Consider the following 17,813-nt stretch of genomic DNA (forward strand, 5'->3'; position numbering starts at 1 on the left):
AACAGAATCGGCGGGATCCTGTGCTGTGCACCATCCATCATCTGACTTCCTATTAAGTGTCCCAGACTCATCCATGTCTCCAGACAGATCAGGTCCTCTGTATATTCCTTATGGAGCCACAGGTTTTATCGTTATGCCACCTGTGGCATCCCCGCCCTTCACTCCCACATGCACCATCATCAGCTCCTTCACCTGCCTTCCATAGCACCAGAGGCCTCATCCCCTGTTCCCCCCCATCATAGGCAAGCAGGTATGTCTCGAGTGGAGCCCAAATATCACAGAGTTGAGAAGCGTCCGGCAAGTTTGCATAAAGCTCAAGCTGCTCATTACAGTATAGCATATCTCCGAGCCAATGCTTAAATGTGGGTGCCCGCCCTCTGTCCAATTGGCATTCGCCAGCAGGAGAGCCAGTGCTGTAAATTGTGCTTGGGGGTATCTAAGTCTCCCAAGAACCCCAGCAGCGCAACAGTGGAGGCCATCGGCATCTGCAGTCCAGCATCTCCGAAAGCGCATCCAGCACCTCAGCCCAATACCCATAGATCGCTCCACATGGCCTAGCTAAGTGAAGGAATCCTGCCTCTGGGTGACCACATCTGCCACAATTCGCATTCTCTCGTAGACCAAACCTATGTAGTAGGACGGTGTGTATATGCTCTTTGCAGAAATGTATAATGCACAAACGGCTACTAGAGAACACCATGCCTGTCTGACGGCAGACATAAGTCCGTAGATCATCACCAGTTCCTGCTCCCAATCCATGCACGCCGCGCTCAAAGGAGCCGCTTGTCCACCCTTAGAGGCATTGTACAGCAGAGTTATTAAATGCTTAATGGACAACGCGTTCAGAAGACTCTCCAGAGGTGCTAGGGGAATGGGCTCTTGTGGAAATTGCAGGAGAGACAGCCCACAACTACTTCAGTGCCAAAAGAAGAACAATGTGTCCAATGGAGTGCACCTTGTTCTCCCCCTATACTCCTCCTGCGTAAGAAAGGAACCGTTTCTATATAGGTCTCCCCCACTTTAGCAGCCTCGAGCCTCGAAGTCTAAATGAGCACCCGCCTCATGCGCAATCTGCAGTAGAGGCTGATACTCCAGAGGAAGCAGAGATGAATAAAGATAACCTGGTCCCACCTTTTTGCTGAGCCTATCCCACGCCATGACTGTACATTCAACTGTCGATCCATCTCTCCGGATCCAAGAAGGAAGGCTGGGGGGGGATCGGGGACATACTATCTACCTCAACCACCAAATGAGGTCAAAACGGACGGGCTTGAACCAGTAATGGGTGAAATGCGCCTGCGCACACAACGAGAACTCGATATCTGGTGCCTCGAACCTGCCCAAACTGAATGGCTGCATAAGGGCCTCCCACCCAATCCTAGACTACTTACCAGCCCATGCCAGCCTAATCATTTGCGTTCAGAGAACAGCAAAGAGGACCATGTTCAATGGTAATGGAATATATATAATAGAGATCCAACCTCTGCAGCAATATCACCATTTTCATGAGGCCCATCCGGCCAGCCAGGATGAGAGGCAGAAATATCCAGCAAGTTATTCACCCCGTTATTCAGGCAATAGCGACCCCATAGTTTTCCCTGATCACCAACTTTGGGTCTCTGTGCACCAATATCCCCAAGTATTTTAGGGATTCCTCAGGACACTTTAATGGACATTCGGGCACAAATCAAGGCGTTTTGGCTGTGAGGGGCAGGATCTGAGATCAGTTGATAGTATCTCCCGATAACAAGCCAAGCGGATGTAGTCCGGCAGAATCACAGCAAGACTTCTCTGCAGCTTTCTTATATACACAGTCAATCAATCAATCAGTCAAAAAGTACTCATATCATCTGCATATAGGGAAATCAAAATAGGCCTACTCAGGAAAGGAATAACAAACTGGGAACAATGTTGCTGAAGCCTAGCAGCCAGCAGCTCCAGTGCTAGGGCAAAGAGGAGAGGCAGCAGGGATCTCCCTGACTTGGGCCGAATAGGCACTGTTGATACGTTTCCGTGTTATAGGTTCAGTATACAGTAATTGTATCCATCGTAGAAATCCCTTAGCTATGCCCATCCTAGCCATCACTGCAAATAAATGATTCCATTCCAGAGATTCAAAAGTCTTAGAGACATCCCAAAAATGGCAGAAGAATAATATCCTGCATGATAGCGAAAAGGGTGCACAGATTATGTGCGGTAGAGGGTCCCCCAACAAATCCGGGCTAGTCAGGCCTCGCCAGCCTTGGAAGCGTCAACCCATTACCCACCAATTTTGCTACAATGTTGTCGTCGCAGTTTAAAAGTGACAGGGGCCAGTAGGAGTCACATTTGCATGCCAGTTGGCTGGCTTGAGTAGTGTGATAATCACTACTTCCCTCATAGACGGTGGAAAGAACACACTCGCCTGCACCTCCTCAATGACCACTAACACCTTAGGGGCCAATAGATCGAGGTAACATTTATAAAATTAGGCTGGCAAGCCTTCTGAACCAGCTGCCTTCCCGGTGGGAAGTGCACCAATCATCTCCCTCAGCCTCTCCTCTGTAAATGGCTGCACCAGATAGAAAAAGGCCCTGGGCACGACTCGGCTAGCTGAGCTCTGTGTCCTGAATTGTCTTTGCAATCTGATATTCATGTGCTGTTTTTCTGTAGATTTTACACTTTGCCCCGTGGGAAATTTATTGTCCCAATTCTCAAGGAGATGAAGGTAAATAGATGTCGCCCAGCGTTTTTAGAATTGCAAAGAATGTACACTGTATTTATTGTTGCTTATTTGGTAGAATTTTTTAAATATGTTTTTAAATTGCGTAAATCGATGGATGGATAATCCTCAACCATCCATATAGAAAATTTCATGCACTTCTCTCCTGTAATAGCATCTATGTATTGAGCCATTTTTTAATTGTATTTGTATTTCTGCTGCTTTTATGGTTACTGCTTTTTAACCGAATAAAGTACATTTTGACTTTGACTTGACTGTCCTGCAGTCACCCACAATTGCTTGGGTCCTTGCCGCTGTGGTGGTGTAAATAGCCTCAGAATAGTGCAGTAACACATTCAGCATTTGTGTGGCATCATGATGCTGCCGACTCTGCCGGTCCTCCACCGCCACTACATTCTCAGTACCCCTGGGTCACGAAATCTTAGAAGCTATGGACCGGATGGGTCTCTCATCCTCCCCATGTGCTCTTGCCCTGGAAATTTTAACCCGGAATTTGCATTCCCTACAACGTCATTATATTCTGAGAGCTGACCGCGCAAACGAGCCATGGTGTCGGCATCCGGAGCCTCTGCAATCGTACACTCTGTAACTTTAATCTATACCTCTAACCTATTCAGGAGGTTCTGAAGCAAACGCAGCACTCCTCCACTTTTAGCCATCTACCTGCCCCTGATAACGGCCTTAAGGCATCCCACTCAGTACCCCTAGTGACATTTGTACCATCGTTGATGTTAAAGTATGCTACAGTCTCCCCACAGAGCCCCTCTACGATAACTTTATCGAGAAGGATTTCTGGGTTCACTCTCCAAACGTGGTGGGCACAGGCCCCCTGGAATCTTGACATTTTAATGTTGCCTTAAAACTGCTGCCCCCACAAGAAACTCTGCAGCAGGGGCTTTTAAACCCATAAATTATTTCTAAACGCAGCCCAGGAAAACTAGGTATTACGACATTGTTTACTGCCCTCAAATCCTGTACAAAATGGTAACAATCATTATTACCCCACTTTTTATATTGGGAGAATGGGGGAATTGCATGCTCTTACAGCACGTACTAAAACTACCTGTTTAATTAAAGCTGTGATGGTGAGTTGAAATCCAGCTTTGGCATCCAGATGTAGAGGATGCAGTTTGATGCAAGCCAATTTCTTAATGGGATTAACTTAATTTTAATCACTTAAATCCCATTATTTTCATGTTCTGGCAATAAATTAGAAGGCACTTGCTTAAGAAGATCTTAAGAATGTCTTACTGTACACTATTTTTGCACACTATCCCAACCCTTCAATTTACATAAAACAGCCGGTACAGCACTTTTATTAACCTTAGGTACTTTGAGGTATCCCCTTTGCTGTGTACGTTACAAAGGGCAATTTAATCTACATAATGAGTCTCACCCTAACAGTTTGCAGGTGATGTTGAACTCAACAAGAAAACATATTGTTCATTATAGGTCCTAAAGAAATAGGAAAAGGGTTGGTGATGTGATAGGGAACCTTGTATTGGAAATGCCAACTGCATTAATGAACTAGCCCGAGAGAGGTAATGAAGTGAATTCAGAGGTTTCCAGCGCTGACTGACAGGTATCGGTATTAATGATGCAGGATGTGGGTCTATCACTAACAATGACCAGAAAAGTATGTAGTGTACTCCCTATTTGTTTTTGCCTAGTTAGAAGAACTAATCCTTCTCTACTTTAGTGTGCTACACTGGAATGCATGCTACCTAAAATGCTGCTTATTCATATATATCATTAATTCAAGTAACTATACTTGAAACCAATGTGCACAATTCACAAAAAATGTCAACAGTTTTTTTTTCTTTTTGAAATTGAAAAAAAAATAGTTGACATTGTTTTTTGTGAATTGTGCACATTGGTTTTAAGGTTGGTTACTTGAATTAATTATATCTATCACTAACCATACCCTTCACATAGGCGTCATTATGGTCAACTAGAATTAGGATGTTTATAGACAGTTGGCACCTCTCATTCCTCCGTAATAATTTGGGTTTTGAGACTGTACTATTTGGGGAGTCCAGGAACCTTGAGTTGGGTGAAACATAAGATGATCATTTCTGGCAGTCACGTTTCCAGTGTCCCAGTTGTCCACAATTAAAACATGAACCTTTGTGAGGGACTTGATACTCTTTCCTTTCCTTGGCTTTGTTCCCACCACCATATCGACTCTCATCTCCCATCCGGTTCATTTTTCCCCTCCCTCTCCTTTTTAGGTCTCGCCTGACCCAGCGCATGCGCTGGTCTGGCGAGACTTTTTGAGAGGGCTCCAAAAAGTGCTACCAGGCCAGCTTAGAGCTACAGTGCATGTGCGCAGGCTCGCGCGCCGCACTTGACCGCGATTACTTTCACTTTCACGGCCGCTTTGATGTTTGACCGCGATCACTTTCGCGGCCGCAGGGCCGCTTGGCATAACCAATAGGTCTTGCTTTTGGGACCTTATAATTATTTAGTTATGCAACTGTTGCATGGCTAAACACTTATAAGGTCCCAAGTGCGAGACCTATTGGCTATGCCAATGCTTGTTATAGTTTACTTACAAGATTGCATCTGTAAAGCAATTCGTTCTGGTTCATTCGGTTTCTTTTTTCTTTCTTGCACTGCCACACAGCAATTAGTAACTGTTTAATACACATTGTTTAGTCTGTCTAAATAATGTGCAGGCAATTCTCATATATTCTACTTGGGATCCGCAAGTTTTGTCCAGTCTGGCTTAACAGGACACACTTTCATCACAGCATTCAACAGCCCATCGTTAGCTGCTGCCAAGGCAGAATCATCCGCAGGTACATGTCACAGGCAATTGTCTTTCTCCACCACTGAGCACCACAAATCTCAACCACTGATAAACATCTGCCCAGTTGGGTTTAAACGTTTTGAAGCAGTCTGCAATTCTTCACGCAGTCTCTAAGAGTTTTCACAAATATTGGGAATTTTTACATGATATTAATCATATCTGCTCGAAACAATGGGGCACTTATTGTCATTCTGTTAAGAGGAGGAAGGCTTCTGTGAATTCCTCTCTCGGATCCTCTTCATCAGTGTTGTAAGAAGGTGGTGTGTGGTCCCTCTAGGGCATCAAACACACAAAAGGTGTTGGAAAGAATGCTTTGCAAAGGCTTGGGATAGCATTCCGACCGATCTTTCGTTTGCCCCCCATGTCACCTTAGTTTGGACTAAGCTATATGTTAATCAGTATCAATCCTGTCCAGCAGTAACTGTTCAGCCCAAACTGCCAGGTCAGGTTCTCCCTGAACTGAAACACAAGCAACCCAAAGCCAGCTTCCCCCTAATTGGGGCTTGTCAGGCGGGTGTAGCTTGGGTCCAGGTACCCAGTCATCATAGGACCCACACCTGGACATACCATTGCCACTTATGGCAGTACATCAAACATACAAAAGGTGACGGGAGTAATGTTTGCAATTTGTCTAACCACTGGCAAACGCTCAGGGTAGCTTTCCAACCCATGATTCTTTTGCCCACCATGCCAACTCTGTTTGGACCCAGCAATATGCAAATCAAGTATCAACCCTTCTCCAATGGAACAGCCCATCCGGAACTGCCAGGCCAGGATCTCCTTGAACCTAAACATAAGCAACCCATGAGCCTCTGTCATAGACACATTCATCTTTCTAGGGCCTGTGCTAGGGTTCTGGCACTCCTGCCTGTCTTTCCCTTATCCACGCTATTTCTAGATCTCAGTTGCTCTGTACAGATGATTCCATTCACAGTCCTGGATGTCCTCCCAGCTTAACCCATCGTCTTCTACACAAACACCACTTCACATTCTCTTAACACACCCTAAAAGCGAAGAAATAACCATGACTTCACATTTCACAATTTTAACCATGCTAGCCCTGTGTGACCTGACTGGTGGGTCGAGTATTGGGCCGCAGTCCACCCTGGTTCTCTAGGAGAAATCTCTCTTCCCTTCGGTGCCTGGGGTCATCATGTCATGCTTGGTCCCACTCATGCCCCACCTCTGCCAAATATAGGTGGTTCCTGAGACACAAGCATGTCAGAGATAGGACGGACCACTCGTATGGCTCCAAGGAGTCTTCACAAGTTTATTTGACAAAATAGGCAAAGTGAATGATAGTGGACCTGACAGAAACTGAAACTCAGGTTAGCAGATGCCCAGATATTTCAGGAGAAGAACGAAAAAGGACCTTGAAAACGATACAAGAAATATAAACTACCAATCCTAGGGCTGCTCTCATGCTGGTGAGTGAAAATCAATAAAGGGTTCTGGCCCGTAATCAGTAACGCTGGACCAATCTCTAATCGATACAACAACGCAACTGCCAATACTGATACTCTTTCTCTAGTTCACTCATACCAAACACACGTGACACACAACGTGAATTGGAAAACAAATACATGTTTTATTTTATTTTTAAATATTTTTAGCTCTTTAGAACATTATTTATGAAGGGTAGTTAATGTTATTTTTTCTGAACATTTAAAGCATTCATCGGACCACAAACATAATACAAACATATAACATAGAGTAATTAAATTACACCAAAAACACTATACATTATTAAAAAAAAACAATTTAAGTGTTTAAAAGCTCAGATTCCAACAAGCATGAAAAAAGAAAAGAAGAAGAATAGACACCCAAGGGAAGTGCTAAAAGACTGTGGATACACCACTTTGTTTTGGTGCGACGTAATTTGGAATGAGACCCCTTTTGAACTCATGGCATTTCATAATTGGCGGAACTAACGCATACCCGACATCCAATTCAGCCTAAATTCAAGTCCCAACACTATAACATTTGTGGACGTAGAGGTGTACGGCTCTCATGGCACACTGATAACTACGCTATACACTAAACCGACTGACCGAAACAAAGCCCTCCCTATAACAGTCACCACCCCCGCAGTTTGCGTGACAACCTTCCGGTTGGACAGTTTAAGAATTAAACGCAATTGTTCATCAAAGGAAGAATATATGTCGCATGCTAACCTTTTGGAAAAATTTAAATCACGAGGGTATCCAAAAAAGCTTTGAAGCAAGCAATAAAGCCGGCATGGCGGACACCCAGAGAACTACTGCTACAAAAAACACAAAAAAGAGCCCACAGACACGATGGTTTGTATAACTACATTTTGTTCACGCACAAATTTTGTAAAAAGAGTGATCAATCAAAATTGGCACCTAATACCTCTTGGAGTAAACCCTTGTTTGCCTTAAAAAATGCTTTAAATGTTCAGAAAAAATAACATGAACTACCCTTCATAAATAATGTTCTAAAAAGCTAAAAATATTTAGAAAGATAATAAAACATTTGTTTTCCAATTCACGTTGCGCCTCATGCTGGCGAGAGCAGCCCTAGGACTGGCCAAAGAAGTTGCTGGTTCCGGTTCCAGTTCCAAAGAAGAAGTCGGGACCGTAGGATGTCGTGTTCGTGCATGGTAAAAAAAAAATTGGGATATATTATTTGGAATTTGCCAACCACCACTGGTATTCAGGCTCCTGAGAAGGACACTCATAAATCAAAGAATAGTTGTATGTTTTGCATACAAGGCCACCTCTATTACAATGCGTTTTATCAAGCCTACCTGGGGTAGTACATATGTATTAAAAATAGATCTGGGGGGGAGGAGCTTAGCGCGTGATCAAGATGGCCGCGTGAGCCTAGAGCTCCCGAGACCCTCGCTCCCTCCGGCATCTATCCTGTCTATTATCCTGTACTTGATGCCCGGACTATTGGAGAGGATCTGCTGCTGAGGCGGGAACCGTTGTCCGGGTCGAAATCGCCCATCGTAGACCGAAGTTATACCGCCTGGAAGTTTGGGGCCTAATCCCCGCGCGGTGCCCGGGACTTGCGTTGGCACAGTGCCCGTGCCCTAATTGAACAACAGCGGCCTGGTCGGGGAGGAGTCGTCGGAGGTGGAGGGGATTTCACTTTCACTTTCGATTTTGCCTTCCAGTCTCCAGGGCGCCCGGGACGGGGCGTGCGCGGCGCCAGCCACTGGTTGCATGCCCATTTACCCTGTACGGGCCAGGAGACTGTCTACACGGCAGATTGAGATGTCGACCAGGTCGGACGCCGAAAAGCAGAAGCCCAAGAACACCAGGCGGGGCACCTCCACCCAGACTAATACCATGGACCGCTATGCCCATCAGAGGGGGTCCCCGGGCGAATCGGGCCCGACGTCGGAAGCCTCGAAGGACGCGGCGTCCCCCTCCACAGAATTAACCCTGCAGGACATCATGGGGGCCATCGAAGGGATGAAGTCCTCGATTGGGCAGCAATTTGAGACCCTGGCACAAAAAGTAGATGCCATATCGATAGATGTCAACCTGGTTCGGGCCGACCTCGGCAAAACTAATGAGCGGGTTCAGTCCTTGGACCTCAAGACTGCCGGCCTCCTGGGCGATGTCTCCGGCCTCCAGCAGGAAGTCCGTACTCTCCGGGCAGCAAATGATCACTTCGCCCGCCGGTTGGAGGACTTCGAAGGCCGTGCTAGGCGCAACAACGTCCGCATCATTGGGGTCCCGGAAAACTCGGAGGAGCAGTCGGTGGACCTGTTCGTGGAGGACCTGGTGGTGAACCATCTGGCACCCAAAGGCCTTAGCAAGTTCTTTACCGTCGAACGGGCCCATAGAGTTCCTGGCGGGAGGCCCAAGGTGGGGGCCCCACCAAGGCCGATTGTCGCCCGGATCTTTAATTTCAGGGATCGAGATGCCATACTACAAGCATCGCGGATGGCCGGCCCGCTGCCATTCCAGAACACTACTGTAAGCTTTTATCCGGACTTCACTCAGATGGTGCAAAAGCAGCGGCAAGGCTTCATGGCGGTCAAGAGAAGACTGCGTGAGATGGGACTGAAATATGCCATGCTCTTTCCTGCAAGGTTGCGGGTGGTGTTCGAAGAGCGAACTTTCTTTTTTGAGGCACCCGACATGGTCGGAGACTGGTTGGACACTCTGCCCCAAGGGCGGCATGGCGTGGAACGCTCTGGTGGCGCAGATGGTGCCGGCGACGAACATTGACCCGGGACTTAAGTACCACGACTCCAATCCCTCCGGGAGGTTGATAGCCCGGGGGGTGGCGGGGGCAGTAGGGGAGCTTTTCCTCCTCTGGGGTTCTTTCCGTAGACTAGTTTTATAAGGGGCGACAGGCACACTGCAAGTTGGGGGGCACTTTAGAGCTTACGCAGGGGTGCAGGGTGGGGGGTGGGTGGGGTTTGTTGTTGGGGTTGTTGTTGTTTTTGGTTCTGCAAGGCGTCATGATGCAAGCTCCTGTGGTTCGGGTCGGGTTCCACGTGGGTGGTGGTGGTCTCCTTACATGCTGGGATGGGGGGTAGGGGCCTCAAAATACTCAGTTGGAACGTGAATGGCCTGGGGGATCGTATTAAGCGTGGGATTGTACTGCAATTTCTGAAGAGATGTGCCCCTGATATTGTCCTCTTGCAAGAGACGCACTTGATTGGCAACACGTGCCATGCACTCAATCGTAAAGGATATAAGTTTGTTGCGCATTCCGGGTTCACCTCGGGTTCCAGAGGGGCGGGAATACTAGTCAGGTCCTCTCTCCCATTTGAGGTTGACTCTACTACTGTAGACGATAGGGGGCGCTTCGCGGCAGTAGCGGGACGGTGGGAGGGCAGGACGCTGGTCCTGGTGTCGGTTTATGTCCCCCCTGCATTGCAGCCCACTACCCTAGCGGACTTAGAGAGGACATTACTGGGTCTCCCAGAGGGCGTGTTGGTGGTGGGTGGTGACTTTAATGCGGTCGGCTCAGGCCTGCTTGACAGGCACCCGCAGAGGATTTCGGGGGGGGCTCAGAAGTGGCTTCCTGATTTCATAGATACCCTAGGGCTGGTTGATTGTTGGAGAATGTTGCATCCCACACAACGGCAGTACACTTTCCACTCAGGTGCGCATGGCAGTCTCTCCAGAATTGATTATGTCCTTACTTTGGCTGCGCACGCTTCTAGTGTCTCTGAGGCCCGGCACATGGCACGAGGTATTTCTGACCATTCTCCGGTGTGGATCTGTATGGATGTTGCCAGAGGAGTGGGTGGTAGGGTGGCCCCAATTAACCCGTGGCATCTTAGAGACCCTGTGACTCGTAGTGCGGTACTTAAGGCGATCGACCGTTATTTTCAAGAAAACCTCGGTTCGGTCACGTCGGCGGTGTCCTTGTGGGAAGCATTCAAAACCGTGCTTCGGGGTGAGGCCCTCTCCTTGATTACAGCGGCCAAGCGTCGGAGGGACGCGGAGGTCGCCCAGCTTGAGGCGGAGATCGCAGACCTAGGGCTGGCCCTGGAGGGTGAGGTCACTGAGGAGGCGCTGCACGAATTGAGCCTTAAGCAATCGGAGTACAGGGCCCTCGTGACTGACGCAGCCAAGGCTCTGAGTAGGGAACAGCGGGGCCGTCTGTACGACGTCGGGGACAGGGCCGGGAAATTGATCGCGTGGCTGGACAAGAAGGAGAGGGTCAATCGAGTGGTGCCGGACCTAGTGACGGAGGCTGGCGTCCTGGTCACGGAGCCGGAGGACATAGTCCAGTGCTTTGCGGATTACTTCCGCACGGTCTATACATCCGTGTCGGACAGGCCTGTGGAGGACTCATGTGCACTCCTGCGCGATCTCGCCCTGCCTTGCCTCTCCGACGCGGACAGGGACGACCTTGATGGCGACATCACGGTCGATGAGATTGCGGGGGCGATCCGTTCTTTGCGTCCGGGCAAGGCCTCGGGTCCGAATGGCCTGCCCATTGAGCTCTACAAACTCCAGCCGGACAAGATCGCTCCGCATCTACGAGCCATGTTTGTGGAGGCGCGGGCGACGGGTTCCCTCCCGCTCGACCAGCGCCTGGCAACGATCGTGGTCATCCATAAAGATGGCAAGCCTAGAGACAGGTGCAGTTCATACCGGCCGATCTCGCTCCTTAACGCTGAGCCTAAGATCCTTGCTAAAATCCTCGCAAACCGGCTAGTCAGGGTGATCGGTGACCTGATCCACCCCGACCAATCTGGATTCATCCCACATCGGAATACTGCGTTGAATCTTAGACGCATTCATGGTGTTATCGCAAGGGTCGGGACGATGCGGGAACCGGCCGTGGTGGCGGCGCTCGACGCAACAATGGCATTCGACACGGTTGAGTGGGCATATTTGTGGGCCGCGCTCGCGAAGTTCGGCTTCGGGCCCGGATTTGTGGGCTGGGTGAGGCTCTTATACGAAGGACCTCTCGCCAAAGTTGCGGTTAACGGGAGGGCCTCCAATCCCTTCGACTTGGGAAGGGGTACCAGGCAGGGTTGTCCCCTCTCGCCGCTGTTGTTCGCTCTCGCCCTTGAGCCGCTAGCGGCATGGATACGGTGGCACCCAGACGTGAGGGGGATTCGCTGGTCCCCCGACCACGAGGACCGCATTTCCCTCTATGCCGACGACATTCTGCTCTATCTTACCTCACCCCGGAAGTCCCTTATAGTTGTCTGCGACATCTTGACTTCCTTCGGGAGGAACTCGGGGCTCACCATCAACTGGGGTAAGTCATATCTGTACGCCCTGTGTGGAGACGCTCCGGTTCCCCCGCGGAATTGCCCGATCCAGATCGCCCGGGAGGGCTTTCAGTATCTTGGGATCTATATTTCAGCCGACCCCACGGTACGGTATGAGCGAAACCTGCTCCCTCCGTTGGCGCGCCTGCGGCGGGACGTGGCGGGCTGGAGGCGGCTGCCGCTTTCCCTCCTCGGTCGTGCGGCGCTCTTTAAAATGATGTCGCTTCCCCGCTTTCTCTACGCCCTGCAGAACACCCAGGAGCTGGTCCCGGCCAGTTACTTTCGGGAGGTTGAGAGTCTACAGCGTTCGCTGCTGTGGGACGGCCGCCCGCGTATAGCGATAGCAAAACTAACTCTCCCTTGGTATGACGGTGGTATCGCGCTTCCCGACATCCGGAGATACTATTGGGCCTCCCAACTGAGCGCAGTCAACCACGGAGTCTACGGTCCTGCGCTTAGCCCCGGCTTCGCTATGGACCGGTGGTTGTTGCGGGGTGGTGGCTACTATAGAGCACTTTATTCAAGGGCCCCGGCTGGATCCCTCACGGGGCCGACCGGGGTGGCGGTGCACGTGTGGAAGGCAGTCACGAACTCCCTGGGGTGGAAGGATAGACTCACACTGGCCACTCCGCTGTTTGACTCGGACATGCTGGGGAAACTCTGGAACTCTAAGGGTTTCGACAAATGGGACCTGATTGGTATCTCCAGGGTGGGGGACATGCTGGCCAAGGGGCGGATTAAGTCGTTTACAGAGCTGCAGACGGAATATGCGCTAGAGGGCACGGAATACTTCCGGTACGCGCAGGTACGTCATGCGCTGCGGTCGGTCCTCGTTGAGGGGGAGAAGGTGCCTGAATCCTCTCCGTTGGAGGACCGGATCTTGGACGGCCATGTGCCGGAGAGCACAATCTCTCTCATCTACAAGAAGCTGGTGAACGTCCGTACCGATCTCCTCCTGGGGGTGCGGTACCAGTGGACTAGAGACGGTCTTGAGCTGGACGATGAGGACTGGCAGTGCGCTGTCTCCTCCCTGAAAGAGGTTGCCATCCCCGCCAGGCTGCGGCTGGTCCAGCTTAAGATACTCCACAGAGTCTATGTCACTGGTCCCCGGTTGGTCCACATGGGTTTCTCCGAGGGCGGGCTGTGTAAGAGGGGCTGCGGGATGGTGGGCACCTTTCTGCACATTATATGGGAGTGTGGTGTGATTGCGGAATTGTGGAAGCAGATTCATGTTGTGATGCAGGAGGTCACGGGTATTGTGTTGCACTCAGAGGCGCGGCGCTGTCTCTTGAACGTGTGGGGCCCTACAGACTACGATGCTGCGCAGACTCAATGGGTGACCCTTGGTAATATGGTGGCCAAGCGGGATATTGCACGATTGTGGGGATCCCCCAGCCCGCCCACCTTGGATGCATGGAAGGATAACATGGACTGGTGCATGTTTCGGGAGAAAACAGTGTATTGTGCACGGGGGAGGCCCAAGAAATGGCACAAGGTGTGGGGGGGGTGGAACCAGTATAGGGGGTACATCTGCCTGCCTCCTGCCACTGACCCACCAGAGGAGCACCTTTCCCCCTAGCCCCACTTCCGACTTGAGTTTTGCGGATGAAATCTGATAGAAAGTTAGTGCCTCTGCCTCTCCCTCCCCTCCACACTTGAGGGCTGATCTGATGGTGGATATGGGGCCGCCTCACCGGTGGGACCTGGCGCGAACACATGATGTATATTGCCTTGCTTGTTATGTTTTTCTTTAAAAATTGAAACCTTTTTTCTCTCCTGCATGACAGCTGTAGAAGACTACATATGTTGATTGACGAGCTGCCGAACCTCCGGGTTGTCGGCTGAATAGCTGTGTATCTGAAATATCCAAATAAAGGTTTTTAAAAAAACAAAAAAAAAAAAAAAAAAAAAAAATAGATCTGGGACGGATGATTCCAGCAGCACTCCAGATCTAATTCTACTTGCCAGTAATCAAAAATGATAGCCAAAGATCGCCACTTGCCAAACAAAAATGAAGAGAACCATTTTGACGCCACTCCCTCAAGGGCTATGACAACTTATTGTTGGCCTAAGTGGTTGTGATCCATTGCATCAACAGTTGCAGAGATCAAAAGAGTATCAGGCCTATAGTGTACTCCGAGTCTAGACCCAGTCTCATTTAATCCAGAACAGCAGCAAAAGTAGTCTTAATGTCCATTGCAAGTCAAAACTCCTTCTGGGCAGGGATGCAGGATACATGGACTCCTCCCAAGACAAATCAAGATATGTCTCTGAAAGATCAATAGTAGAAACATACCAGCCACAATGAGAGGAGTCAATGCCATACTCTAAACTCCAGCCCTGTGACTTTGGGGAAGCAATATGGATTCCATCTTGCATCCAGTACCTTCTCTCTGTCCACCCTAACTTCAATAGATGTGTGGGTTAGAAGATACCCAGGAAAAAGGGATGAAACAGCTTGCTTCAGGGAATGCCTCTCAGCTGTGGCCGTGGACCTCTGTTAGACTCAGAGCGACCCTCTGCAACTGCTTGATAGCTTGTGCTAGATTTAATATAGAAACACAGCAGAGACAACAGGGATTGAACAAGAGCTTATTGGAATGGCAAGAACAATCTGTCACACATACGTATGTTACACTCCCTTAAGTCAGTAAGCCAGTCTTGAGCAAAAGATACTCTACGCTTCACTAACATGGGCGTTAAAGCACACTCATCACTCTTGTTTTGTGGCATATAGTTCAGGAGTTCTTGTGATGCTATGATACTTCAATTACTTTTTGCCTGGGAGTTTATGCTACTGTGCTATCCTGACTTTTATTCCCACGGTGCCTTATTTACTGATCGCACTAAGACTTGATCTTTGCTTTACCGATTCTATATTGTTTTTCCATTACTACTACAGTCAATGCCCTTAATGATACTAACATTGTTGTTCTATTCTGTTTTGTTTCTAGGATTTCTCTAGATGCGAGATGCTGGCTAAGTCTCAATATGCGGGACATCGAATCTGGGACCGCAACACAGATAGGGATACAGTGGAACGCCAAGTAGTTAGCAGGAGAACTGGTAAGCATGAATCCAGAAGAATTTCTGGAGATTAGGCTCTGTGGACCTGTTATGGTTGAAAAACTAAGAGCCAAGTGGGCACTAGTTGTTAGGCATGGTTCAAATATTAACCCTGCCCAAGATGGCTGCCCTTTCTTGCGGGATCCAGCGAGAGCTCATACTCCGATTTAAGCCTGTAGGAAGTTGTAATCTCCTGCAAGAGGAACAGGAATGCTTCTTTGTGCCTGGGCCTGTGGAATAATCCTACAGGAGATGAACCGGACCATTCCTCCCTTGCGTACATGTTTTGGAAACAGGGGCCTGGACGTGGAAATATTAGCCATAACAGGATACAAAGCGCCTCTTGGTGATCAGTGGTGCCCTAGGGACTATTTACAGAGATTTGCACAGCTATGTGATTTGTGATGCCTGTGGTGCAGCAAAAGGCACAATTCCTGACATTACCCCCACCTCTTAAAGGCCACCGCTCAACCTGAGGCAGGGAACAAATGCGCCAAACGAGGAAAATGCACATGCTCTGCAGGCTCCCAAGACATCTCTTCAGGATTGTATCATTTCCAGTCAGGGAGCTAGTACAGATGACATGTTTTATGTCCAACACAGCCCTGGCTTCATACTTTGGTTCTCCTTCTACATTCACTGGTGGAGGTGGTGCAAATAATCTAGTGTTGTCTTTACAAGTTTTCATCATGAAATGGGGAAGATTCAATATTTTGTGCTCCAAGTATATCCAAATTGCCGTTCACTGGGCTTATTATGCAAAATATTCGGTACTAGCATTAGGATTGAGGGAGAAATTGTTCTTGCCTTTTCAGATGCAGGTGTTGGGTACACAACCATAACTTATCTGTGGGATTGATGGTCTGGATTGACGGTGGGCGACAACCTTGTAACCATCCTTCAGGTTTTTGGGAATATTCTTAAATGGAGCGTAAGGTCTCTTGTGGATTGTCATGATGGTCTTGAAGGGTTGTTGTGGTGCTGGTTCTTGTGAGTTCCAGAGGCTTCATATTAGAAGCTTGTCCCATAAAACAGAAGAACAGAGACTTTCCAGTTGAGAGGCATTACAGCGAGTGAACTCCATTAACAAAAGGAATGCAACCCACTTTTGTACCATACAGACATAACACCATTGGTATTGTTTGAGTGTCTAATTGACAGGCTCTGTTTTTCCATCCATTTACAGATGGTATGCAGAGGACAAACTGGAATCTGTATTCAGCAGTTTGCATTCTTGTTTCTAGAAATGAGAGACTAATTGAAGAACTTGAAGGCTTAAACTAGACCATTTAATTATACTATATATTATAGGGCAACATATGGTAAGATAGATAGTAAAGCCAATCTACAATGAAATCCATTGAGGTAGTGTTTGTATGGGTTGTGTGGGAATGGGATAGGAGCAGCAAAAAAGATGGTTTAGAATGAGTAGTCATGTTTTGGGCACACACGGCTCAAGTCCGAACATAATGACATCCTTGTCTATTGACTGCAGCTAAAACATGGTTCTGTGTTCTGCAGATTATAATACAAAGTCGTGACACCACTGAGAGATCTTGATTGTGAAGCATATCAATTGGTAGAACCAAGGCAGTCTCCTTAAAGAACAGTTTAGCAACTATGATCTTAGTCTTGTCTATTACTAATTTAGTTTTATGAGGTACTGATCCATAAACTCTAAAGCAGAAGTTGCTCCTATCAGTGTGCATTCAGGTAAAATTGTATGCTGGCAATTCACCTGCCTTTGCTCTGGCACCTGGCCTCATCTGGACAAGGGATCTGCCTTTGTAATCCCGCTTCCTGGTTAATATGATTTAATAACATCTTACTCAGTAAGCAACAGAGTCCATCGCAAATGCCTTGTTGGCAGGCTTTGGCACAGAGTAACCATTGCATATTACCATGGTTGTGCAAATGGTCACTGTGTGATTTTCCCAAGGCAGGACATTCCTACATTATTAGAAATGGTCTGGTACAGAGTAGTTTTGCTCCATTGCTATTAGCTTTAGAGGCAAGAATGTCACCGGATGAGCATGTCCCGACTCAGAACCTTTAACAGTTTGTGATGCATCTGCTTTGACAATGCACAATAGTTCTGGTTTGGGCTTCACACAACAGTGTTGAAGTGAATTTATCTTTAGGGTCAAAAAGGCTCTTACTGCTTCCACAGTCCAAATGAATTTGACTGATTTACGCAAAAGCCGGGTAATGGAAGTAATCACTGTGGAGAATTATGCAATGAATCTCCTGTACAAAAGATCAAAGCTAAGAAAGCTGTGCACCTCTTTGACTGTTAATGAAATTGGCCATTGGAAAATGGCATTGGCTTCCAAGCATCCATTTAGATTCTTTATGGAGTGAAAGAAAAACAAGGAATTTCACTGAATTCGTGTGAAACATATTTACCTGGCTTTGTTTAGAAGTTGTTTTTTCAAAGAGATCACAGAACAGACATGTTGCATGTGACCTTGCCTAGTCTTGGGATAAAT

General features: G+C 48.2%; 1 long non-coding RNA gene across 1 annotated transcript in view; it reads left to right on the top strand.

Moving 5' to 3' along the window:
* The window catches only part of LOC146786108 (uncharacterized), a 145,506-nt gene that overhangs the window by 102,695 nt on the left and 24,998 nt on the right, over positions 1–17,813 (top strand). Inside the window, exon 2 of the long non-coding RNA XR_014970850.1 lies at positions 15,213–15,324. This is a non-coding gene — a long non-coding RNA (uncharacterized LOC146786108). The remainder of the gene's footprint in view (positions 1–15,212; positions 15,325–17,813) is intronic.

This window comes from Triturus cristatus, chromosome 11 (assembly GCF_964204655.1).
Source record: "Triturus cristatus chromosome 11, aTriCri1.1, whole genome shotgun sequence".
Lineage (NCBI taxonomy): Eukaryota > Metazoa > Chordata > Amphibia > Caudata > Salamandridae > Triturus > Triturus cristatus.